The sequence below is a fragment of the Triticum urartu genome, chromosome 7 (assembly GCF_003073215.2).
Source record: "Triticum urartu cultivar G1812 chromosome 7, Tu2.1, whole genome shotgun sequence".
Taxonomy (NCBI): Eukaryota; Viridiplantae; Streptophyta; class Magnoliopsida; order Poales; family Poaceae; genus Triticum; species Triticum urartu.
In genome coordinates this window covers 574,298,300-574,309,968 of record NC_053028.1, presented here as the reverse complement: position 1 = coordinate 574,309,968, position 11,669 = coordinate 574,298,300, and positions in this window count along the sequence as shown.

Genomic DNA, 11,669 nt, shown 5'->3' with positions numbered 1-11,669 from the left:
GGGTTACATAGAGTCGGTTACAATGGTAGGAGATCTACATATCCGTATCGCCAAGCTTGCCTTCCACACCAAGGAAAGTCCCTCCCGGACACGGGACGGAGTCTTAAATCTTGTATCTTCATAGTCCAACAGTCCGGCCAAAGGATATAGTCCGGCTGTCCGGACACCCCCTAATCCAGGACTCCCTCAGTAGCCCCCGAACCAGGCTTCAATGACGATGAGTCCGGCGCGCAGATTGTCTTCGGCATTGCAAGGCGGGTTCTCCGCCAAATTCCGTGTACCTGTTTGAATAAAGTCCGGTTTCTTGTAGATGTTGCGCTCCTTGGCTTCTACGCCCAATAATGGCCGCTTCCCACGTGTCAAACGAATATGAAAAGTCTGAGTGTTTTTACATTCACACCCCTAGCCGCGTAAATGAGCTGCCCTATTTAAGGGGACGTGGATTTAGATCCAATCCACACCTTCTCCCCTCCGCGAGTGTTCATCAGAGTGCATCCGATAAAGGTCCATTCCACCATGGCCAGCCGTCGCAACTCCTCCCCTCGCCCTTCCAGCCCTAAGCCTGGATATTGGGAGAGATGTTCCATCCTGCATAGCGAGCTAGTGACACTCCAGACCAAGGGATTTCTCCCCCCGGCCTATATGGTCCCGGTTCGAGCCGGTCTTGCCATCTACAACGGAGGAGAGAAAGCAGAGAATGCCCCTAATCCCTCCAAAGGAGAGCGGGTGTGCCTCGTCCCTTAGTTAATAAGGGGGCTCGGATTTCCAATCCATCCATTTCTCCGGGGGTTGCTGGAGTTCTACGGCCTCCAGCTACATAATCTCACGCCTGCCTCAGTACTGCATATCATGGGTGAGGGAGTCCTGGATTAGGGGGTGTTCGGATAGCCGAACTATACCTTCAGCCGGACTCCTGGACTATGAAGATACAAGATTGAAGACTTCGTCCCGTGTCCGGAAGGGACTTTCCTTAGCGTGGAAGGCACGCTTGGCGATACGGATATTCAGATCTCCTACCATTGTAACCAACTCTATGTAACCCTAATCCTATCCGGTGTCTATATAAACCGGAGGGTTTTAGTCCGTAGGACGACATATACATCAACAATCATACCATAGGCTAGCTTCTAGGGTTTAGCCTCTCTGATCTCATGGTAGATCTACTCCTGTACTACCCATATCATCAATATTAATCAAGCAGGACGTAGGATTTTACCTCCATCGAGAGGGCCCGAACCTGGGTAAAACTTCGTGTCCCTTGCCTCCTGTTACCATCCAGCCTAAACGCACAGTTCGGGACCCCCTACCCGAGACCGCCGGTTTTGACACCGACATTGGTGCTTTCATTGAGAGTTCCTCTGTGTCGTCGCCATCAGGAAGGATGCCTCGCCCCGTCTTTAAAGACGGCACCATTGCTAAGGGAGCTTTGGCTGTCGGCCAAACCCTCCGGCTAGGTGGTTTTCTTATGACCGCCTGTTCGGCTTCTGCGCCGACGATGACCTCTCGAGCCATCAAAAACAATCTTCATGTCAGTTCGGAACTCGCCGAGCAGTTAGATCCAATGGAGCTTTCCTCCATAAACGAGCTCTTGGATCGCTTCGCCGCCCTGGGAGTCGCTACGGATTACGACCAGATTGGGCCTAAAACCGATCTGAGAGAGATTAACTCTCCCCAAGTCACCCACCACGTTGCCGTTGTGGAGGGACAGTGCGGCGATCCTTCGTCTATCTTAAGGACTCGCGACGTCCGGATTCCCGATCCCTCCAAGCCGGATACACGCGGAGGGGAGGATATCACTCAAGACCTGACCTTAGAGTCAGGCGACGGGCTGGGTTCATTGGACAACACCCAGGGATCCAAATTTTCGAGTTCAGAAATTCCTCGGCCTCTGAGCCTCAGACGGGGTGAGGCTTCGGATTTAAGTCCACCCACCCACCCCAACATAAGCGATCTATCCAAAATCAGGCAAGAGCCCGACGAAACAGTACATCATTACTGGGCTAGATTCCTCCTGGTTAAGAACAGGCTAAGGGACTGCCGCGAGGAAGACGCAATCTTAATCTTCTGCAATAATTGCACGGACAAGGGAATACTCAACGCCATAAGTCGCCGTGACATCACACGCTTCGCTAACTTGGCGTCCATTGTACAAAAGTATTGTGCGATGAAAGCGCCTGGAAAACCAAAATAAAATTTTGGGACAATCTGGCCCTAAATACAAACCCAGTCCGAAATAAAAGGGTGCAGCATAACCAGACACCCAGGTCAAATACCAAAAAGCAAAAACCCTCTATAGGGCATGGAACCGTACTGGAAGGATGGCTTAACGGACCCTGTAAAATTCACAGTACAGAGGACGCCACACCAACTCACAGCCTTAGAGCATGTTGGATACTCCGGCAGGTGGCCAAAATTGGCGAAAACCTCCTAATTCCGGAGGCCATAGAAAGCCACCCCAGAGACACCCATACGGTATTAACAGTCTTCGAGACTTTTGCATCAAATAATACACGAAAAAGGACACTCCACAGCCTTGCCGAAGTCTACCAAGTAGCAACAATAAACCCATGGAGTGACACGGCTATTACCTTTAATGCCAGTGATGAACCTAAATTCCGAACATCCCGAGCACCAGCCGCATTGGTCCTCAGCCCAATAGTGGACGGCTTTCGTCTTACCAAGGTACTCATGGACGGCGGCAGCGGATTGAACCTCATTTACGAGGAAAACCTTCCAAAAATGGAAATAGACTGGAACCGCATTGAGCGAAGCAGCACAACCTTTAGAGGAATAATCCTAAGTCGGGAAGCACGCTGCACAGGAAAAATCACACTAGATGTGGTGTTCGGCACGCCAGATAATTACAGGTCCGAAGAGATCACGTTCCATGTGGCTCCGTTCAGCAGCGGTTATCACGCTCTGCTAGGGCGGGAAGCGTTCACAATCTTCCAAGCAATACCCCATTACGGGTACATGAAGCTCAAAATGCCCAGGCCTAACGGGATCATCACTCTCGCTAGTGATCCGGACATAGCACTCCGCGCCGAAAACAAGACAGCCGCACTGGCCCTCGAGGCACTATCCGAAGCCCTAGCGGCTGAGGAACTGACTGCGCTACGCTCTATGGTGAATAGGGACGATGCGGTACTCGACAAAAGATCCAAGTCCACCTCCTTTAAATCGGCGGACGAAATAGCCAAATTCCAAGTCCATCCAATGGACCCAAATAAAACAGCTTTCATCGGGGCATAGTTAAACCCTGATGTAGACGCCGCACTGCGAGAGTTCCTACGGGAAAACTGGGACATTTTCGCCTGGCACCCTTCAGACATGCCAGGAATCCCACGCAGGCTGGCCGAGCACAGCTTAAATATCCAAACAGGATTCAAACCTGTCAAACAGGCTCTTCGACGTTTTTCCGAACCTAAGAGACAGGCTATGGGAGAGGAGCTAGCAAAGCTATTAGAGGCCGGATTCATCAGAGATATAAAACATCCGGACTGGCTAGCAAACCTGGTGATGGTACCAAAGAAGGACAAATCCTGGCGCCCGTGCGTTGATTTTAAAGACCTTAACAAGGCTTGCCCAAAGGATCCCTTCCCCCTCCCCCGCATCGATCAAATCATCGACGCTACCGCAGGACAAGATTCGTTGTGTTTCCTCGACGCATATTCCGGCTACCATCAAATCAAGATGGCAGAATCTGACCAATCCGCAATGGCATTTATCACACCATACGGCCCATTCTGCTTCAACACAATGCCCTTCGGGCTCAAAAACGCCGGCGCAACATATCAGCGCATGATTCAGACATGTCTGGCAAGCCAGATCGACAAAACAGTGGAGGCATATGTAGATGATGTGGTCGTCAAAACAAGACATGTCGAATCTCTAGTAGACGACTTGAGGCTCACATTTGATAACCTCCGAACATACGACATCAAGCTCAACCCGGAAAAATGCGTTTTCGGCGTTCCATCCGGAAAGCTCTTGGGCTTCATTGTATCCGGTAGAGGAATCGAAGCAAATCCGGCCAAGATCCGAGCTCTATCGCAACTGGATATCCCAAAGGACCTCAAACAAATACAAAAATTAACCGGATGCGTGGCGGCTCTAAGCCGCTTTATCTCCCGCTTGGGAGAAAAGGCCCTACCCCTTTACCGCCTCCTTCGGCGCACCGAACACTTTGAATGGATGGATGCAGCCACGGCCGGACTCGAGGAGATAAAAGCCATACTTGCGACAAACCCAGTCCTGGCCGCGCCAAATATTGGCGAACCAATGCTATTATACATTGCAGCAACACATCAGGTTGTAAGCGCAGTGCTCGTCGTCGAACGAGAAACGGATGGACACAGATTCCCCCTTTAAAAGCTGGTCTATTATGTGTCCACTGTCCTCACTCCTTGCAAATCACGGTACCCGCATTATCAAAAGATCGTGTACGTGGTATTCATGGCATCCTGGAAGCTACGACACTACTTTCAAGAGTGTTCAATAATAGTAGCCTCGGAAGTACCACTCAACGATATTATAAACAACCGTGACACAATGGGCCGGATTGCAAAATGGGCCATTGAGCTCCTCCCGTTTGACATAACTTATAAGCCACGGCGAGCCATCAAGTCACAAGTCTTGGCCGACTTTGTCGCAGAATGGACGGAAGCCGAACTCCCTAAAGAGTACGACACATATTCAAATTGGATCATGCATTTCGACGGCTCCAAGATGTTGGCCGGACTGGGGGCTGGCGTCGTTTTGACGTCCCCCACAGGAGACACAGTTCAATACGTACTCCAGATTATGTACACGGACTCCAACAATGCAGCCGAATATGAGGCCCTTTTACATGGTCTCCGGATGGCAGTATCCATGGGCATTCAACGCCTAGAGGTGCGCGGGGACTCGAACCTCGCTATATCCCAAATAAATGGAGACTTCAATGCCAAGGATCCAAAAATGGCAGCTTACCGCAACGCCGTCCTAAAAATGTCAGCTCGGTTCGAGGGGCTTGAATTTCACCATATAGCTCGGGAAAATAATCAGATGGCGGATGTCCTGGCACGCATCGGTGCAAAACGCGATGTAGTCCCCCCCCCAACATCTTCCTGGAAAGGCTGTTCAAGCCATCCGTAGTATGGGAAGGGGAGCCGAACAATAACAACCCGGACCCAACCGCACTGCTGGACACCAAACATTCTGACACAATCGGAGGCTCTGCCAATGAAATAACACCTTCAGCCCACGTAATAATGTCCATCATCGCCCCGTGGACAGAACCATTCCTCGCCTACCTCACTAGGCAGGAACTCCCCGAGGACCAAAATGAGGCACGCTGCATAGTGCGGCGATCCAAAGCCTACAGAGTCCACGAGGGAGGGCTTTATAAGAAAAGCACTACCGGAGTCCTTCAAAGGTGCATCTTCGAAGAGGAGGGGCGAAACCTCCTGGCTGAAATTCATGCTGGACTGGGCGGTCATCACGCTGCAACTCGGTCCCTCGTAAGCAAGGCCTTCCGTACAGGCTTTTATTGGCCGACGGCCCGGGCAGACGCTCAGGACTTAGTCCAACGATGCACCGGTTGCCAGCTCTTTGCAAACCAAAGCCATATGCCACCCACCGACCTCCGAACCATCCCCATTACTTGGCCCTTCGCGGTCTGGGGGCTTGACATGGTTGGACCCCTTAAAGGCAGAACCCAGAAGCAAAAATACTTACTGGTCATGGTGGATAAATTCACCAAATGGATAGAAGCCAAGCCTGTTAAGACGGCCGAATCCGGACTAGTGATAGACTTTATATCCGGGGTCGTACACCGTTACGGCGTTCCCCACAGCATCATCACTCATAACGGCACGAACTTCATGGCCGACGAGGTAAAACTCTGGTGCAAAAACATGGGCATCAAGCTCGACTATGCTTCCGTCTATCACCCACAAACTAACGGCCAGGTCGAACGTGCAAATGGTCTTATCATGAGTGGCATTAAACCCAGATTAGTGCGGTCCCTCAAGGAATCTAACACGCACTGGGTAGAGGAGCTCGACTCCGTATTTTGGGGGCTGCGGACGACACCGAATCGCACCACCGGATACACACCATTCTTTATGGTGTACGGCGCAGAGGCAGTTTTTCCCTGCGACATAATTCATGACTCACCTCGAGTGCGCATGTACGAAGAAAGAGAAGCCGAGCTCGATCGGCAGGACAACTTAGACGCATTGGAGGAGGAGCGTGACGTGGCAAAAGCCCGTTCCGCATTCTATCAACAGCAGGCTCGAAGTTACCAAAGCAGAGAAGTACGGGCCAAAAATTACAAGGTTGGCGAATTAGTTCTATGACTAACGGACAAGAAAAAGGACAAACTCAAGCCCAAGTGGGAAGGTCCCTTCATAATCGACCAAGTCCTGACTGGTGGAGCGTACCGCCTGCGAGATGCATCGGATAACCGACTCGAGCCGAACCCATGGAACGCAGCCCGTCTCCGAAGATTCTATGCCTAGCGCCGGACTCTATGTTCGTCTCCTTCCTCTGTCAATTTTTTTATATATTTTCTGTCTTGCATTCTCTTCTTCTTTTCTCTCTCTCTCTTATAGCCCTTAAAGGCTCATACAGTGACGCGCCATCCGCGCTCATTAAACCTGGGGGCTTCTTTAAACAGAAGCTTATTCATATGGGCTTCATGCCCAACACATGCATCACACTTCCGCATGTACCTTTTATTCACCATTGTATGCATCGATATGACTTAAGTTTTGGCCAAGCTGGGTTGCCTGGCTCTTATGCTTACCCCTATGTTCCCGATTGTTCGGCTAGGTGGTAAAGGGAGCACCTCTGCGATTGTTACTGCTGGGTCAGCCGGACGTGTACCTCAGACTGGGTGAAGTCGAAAGCTAGCATTCTTAAGGGAATATTTGGTCGGTGAACTAAAGATGATCTTTTTACTTTTTACGCTCCCAGATGTTTTTCCTGCGTTTCTTTTCACAGCATGGACATGCACCTTAGGGCATGCCCCCCAGGGAAAGGAACCCCTAACGGAACTATTCTCCCTGGAAGATGTTTCTTACTAACCATGTAATATAGCATAACTAGTCGGGCACTTGTCTGTTCACGCACTAATGACCCCTACGCCTGGTCTCCATGCATTCCCCGGTTCCTATATAACCGCATGGGAATTCAGACACACTCCGGACCGTCAGGTCCCGAGGCTGAAGCGAAAAGGTCGGCCATGACAAATGATCTACAATCCGGCTAGAAGGCATCATAAATGTCAACTAAATTACATAGTCATTTTTACTGATCGTATTCCTCTTCAATACCATCTAACAGGCTGTCTAATTTATAGTCCTGCTGGGAATACTTTGCGGCCAACTCTACTTGGCCGTATACTAAGCTTACAGGGATCTCCTTCCCATCGGGCCCTATAGGACCGGCCTCGGCCATGTGGTTGGGGTCAGCCTTTGTGTACCGCGTCTTCACCATGGCCCAGGCCTCCCTAGCGCCTTGACGGCAGGCTGATATCTTCCACAATCGGAAGCGCCGCCGTGCTCCTTTTAGATTCTCCACAAGCTCTCCAAGACCTTCGGGCATGGAGACGGATGGCCACAGGGCCTGGGCGACGCCTCGCATCGCCTGCCGAACTCGATCGAGCAGTTGCGAGAGTCCGGGAAGAAGGTCACCCGTAGAACCGGGCATCTCCTCTCCAGGACGGCCTGTCAGCACACCAACAGACATTGCTCTGTTAGTCGACTTCCCCGCCGAACTTTCTTTTAAAAGGTTTGTTCAAGCACTTACTAAATATGTCGCGCCGAAGCCGCTGATTCTCCTTCATGGAGTCTGACAGCTGGGCACGAACATCTTTCATCTCGACGCCCAGCTTGGTGTTGGCATCTCGGAGATTGTTCTTCTCACCCATCACCTTCAACAGCACCCTCTCACCAGCCTTTAGCTGGCGTAGGAGATGTTGTCTTTCCGGATCCAATCCGGCGCCATCTGCAATTTCATTTGTCAGATTCGCACCAAAGCCGTGCTTCGCAAAATACTTATCTTTCGCAGTGTATATTACTAGCGGGGGCCTCCTTAGGCTCCCCTGCCGCGGCTAGTGCGGCCTCAAGTTGGGCTTTGCACTCTTCCAGCTCCTTGGACAGTAGGGAATTCTTTTCTGTAAGAACCTGCATAACAAATGATCCTTAAATCAGTTATTTTAACTGTTTCAAGTCTCGGGGGCTACTGGTATATATATAATTACCAAAATTTTCTTACCCGTATGTCGTTTACATATTGCTCCGTGGCTCTAGTTAGACCATTTTGAGCGGCACGGAGGTACGCATCTCCTGACTTAAAGGCATCTAACGCCTCTTGGGAGAAACAAGCGTCGCGAAGAATTATCCGGCGACGCCTGTGGTTCATGGCACTCTCCACCTCAGAGTTGGTAGCAGACAACCTGTCCACATCCTCCGTCGGAGGAGCATCCGGTGCGCGCGTTGTGTTCGGCCCCGCTTCCGGGCCAGGCTTTGGAGCCTGGCTGGTGGAGGCGCGATTGGCGGTCTCTCCGAATATAGTTCAGCGAGGTCTCTTTGTCCTGAAGAGGGCACAAGTGTTAATATGCCCTGAAGGTACGACACCTGGGATAAGGGGGTGCGCCATACCTTTGCGCTGACGCCCCGGTCCGGACTGCACCTCTTTTCTACCCACGGGGCCCTGCGGCCCCTCGTTGGCTTGTCGCCGCAGGTTCGGCCTCCCGTTTCTGGGAGGCCGAGATTAGCCCTGGATAATCGGCCGTAATGGCCACCAGGGCGTTGTCCTTGCTCAATTTATGGAATACTCCATCAATCAGATCCACCGAAAGCTCCCGATCCTCTTGCGAGTCCGGGTCGAGGGACCGTCCTGGGTCCTCTGGTTGTGGAGGAGGGTTGTTTATTTCTTTAACAGCCTGGCGCAATTCCTGCGTCGAAATCGCTAAGATTAAATATTTAACAATGGGGATATAAAACGGATGGGCAAGATGTGATCACTCACCCAGCTTGGAGGAATGTACATGGAAAATCCACCCTTTGGGTTAACGCGGAGAAAATCCTCCTCTTCTCCCTTGTACAAAGCGGACAAGGTCTTTATTAGAGCCGCAGCCGAATCCGGCCCCTTACGGCCGTAGCGGGTGGTGTCGTCCTCCCCATTGAAATCCCACATGGGGTGGCTTCTATACTGTAGCGGCTGCACCCCTCGCATGATGCATGCGGCCATGACCCCGATCATGGTTAGTCTGGAATGAGCTAACAATCTTATCCGGCCCATCAGGTAAACAACGTCCCTATCACTTTCCCTCTGAGGGCTCCGTGGGTGCCAGCTTAGGTGCTTCTTTAAGGGAACATTGTTGAATTCAGGGAGGCCGATCCAGACAGGGTCTGGCAGCGGGATGCCTTCTATGTAAAACCATTCCGAGGGCCAGTTTTTGGACGCCTTCTTTGGGGTTCCGGACAGATAGCCGGTCCCGGTGACGCGCCATACTTCGGCTCCGCCAACTTGATACATAGACCCCTTCTTGGAACGGGGCACGAGGCAAAATAGCTCCCTCCACAGTCCGAAATGGGCTTCAACACCCAAGAACAGCTCGTAGAGAGCTACAAAGCCCGCGATATGCAATACTGAGGCAGGCCTGAGATGATGTAGCTGGAGGCCGTAGAACTCTAGCAGCCCCCGGAGAAATGGATGGCTGGGAAATCCGAGCCCCCTTATTAAATAAGGGACGAGGCACACCCGCTCTCCTTTGGAGGGATTAGGGGCGCTCTTTGCTTGCCCTCCGCCATTATAGACGGCAAGACCAGCTCGAACCGGGATCATATAGGACGGGGGGAGAAATCCCTTGGTCTGGAGCGTCACTAACTCGCTATGCGGGATGGAACATCTTTCCCAATATCCAGGCTTAGGGCTGGAAGGGCGGGAGGAGGAGTCGCGACGGCTGGCCATGGTGGAATGGATCTTTGTCGAATGCGCTCTGATGAACACTCGCGAAAGGGGGAAGGTGTGGTTTGGATCTAAATCCTCGTCTCTTTAAATAGGTCAACTTGTTTACGCGGCTAGGGGTGTGAATGTAAAAACAATCAGACCTTTCATATTCGTTTGACACGTGGGGAGTGGCCATTATTGGGCGCGGAAGCCCAGGAGCGCAACATCTACAAGAAACCGTACTTATTCAACAGGTGCATGGAATTTGGAGGAGAACCCGCCTTGCAATGCCGAAGACAATCTGCGCGCCGGACTCATCGTCATTGAAGCCAGGTTCGGGGGCTACTGAGGGAGTCCTGGATTAGGGGGTGTTCGGATAGCCGAACTATACCTTCAGCCGGACTCCTGGACTATGAAGATACAAGATTGAAGACTTCGTCCCGTGTCCGGAAGGGACTTTCCTTGGCGTGGAAGGCAAGCTTGGCGATACGGATATTCAGATCTCCTACCATTGTAACCGACTCTATGTAACCCTAACCCTATCCGGTGTCTATATAAACCGGAGGGTTTTAGTCCGTAGGACAACATACACATCAACAATCATACCATAGGCTAGCTTCTAGGGTTTAGCCTCTCTGATCTCGTGGTAGATCTACTCTTGTACTACCCATATCATCAATATTAATCAAGCAGGACGTAGGGTTTTACCAACATCGAGAGGGCCCGAACCTGGGTAAAACTTTGTGTCCCTTGCCTCCTGTTACCATCCAGCCTAGACGCACAGTTCGGGACCCCCTACCCGAGATCCGCCGGTTTTGACACCGACAACGGGCTTTGTAGCCCTCTCCGAGCTGTTCTTGGGTGTCGAAGCTCATTTCGGACTGTGGAAGGAGCTATTTTGCCTCATGCCCCGTTCCAAGAAGGGGTCAATGTATCAAGTGGGCGGAGCCGAAGTGTGGCGCATCACCGGGACCGGATATCTGTCCGGAACCCCAAAGAAGGCGTCCGAAGACTGGCCATCGGAGTGGTTTTATATAGAAGACGTCCCGCTGTCGGATCCTGTCCGGATCGGCCTCCCTAAATTCAACAGTGCTCCCTTAAAGAAGCGCCTAAGATGGCGCCTACGGAGTCCTCAGAGGGGAGGTGACAGGGACATCATTTACCTGATGGGTCGAATAAGATTGTTAGCACATTCCGGACTAACCATGATCGGGGTTATGGCCGAATGCATTATGCGGGGGGTGCAGCCGCTTCAGTATAGAAGCCACCCCATGTGGGACTTCAACGGGGAGGACGACGCCACCCGCTACGGCCGTAAGGGGCCGGATTCAGCTGCCGCTCTACTAAAGATCTTATCCACTTTGTATAAGGGAGAAGAGGAGGAATTTCTCCGCGTCAACCCTCAGGGTGGATTCTCCATGCACAATCCCCCAAGCTGGGTAAGCGGCCGTATTTACTTGTCCATCTGTTTTGTATTCCCATTGTTAAGTATTCAGTCTGACTACTTCAACGCAGGAACTGTGCCGGGCTGTTAAGGAAATAAGCAGCCCTCCTCCACAACCCGAGGACCCAGGACGGTCCCTCGACCTGGCCTCCCAAGAGGATCCAGACATATCTGTGGAGCTGATTGATGGAGTGTTCCATCAATTGAGCAAGGACAACGCCTTGGTGGCCATTACGGCCGATTACCCAAGGCTAATCCTGACCCCCCAGGTACCTGAGATCGA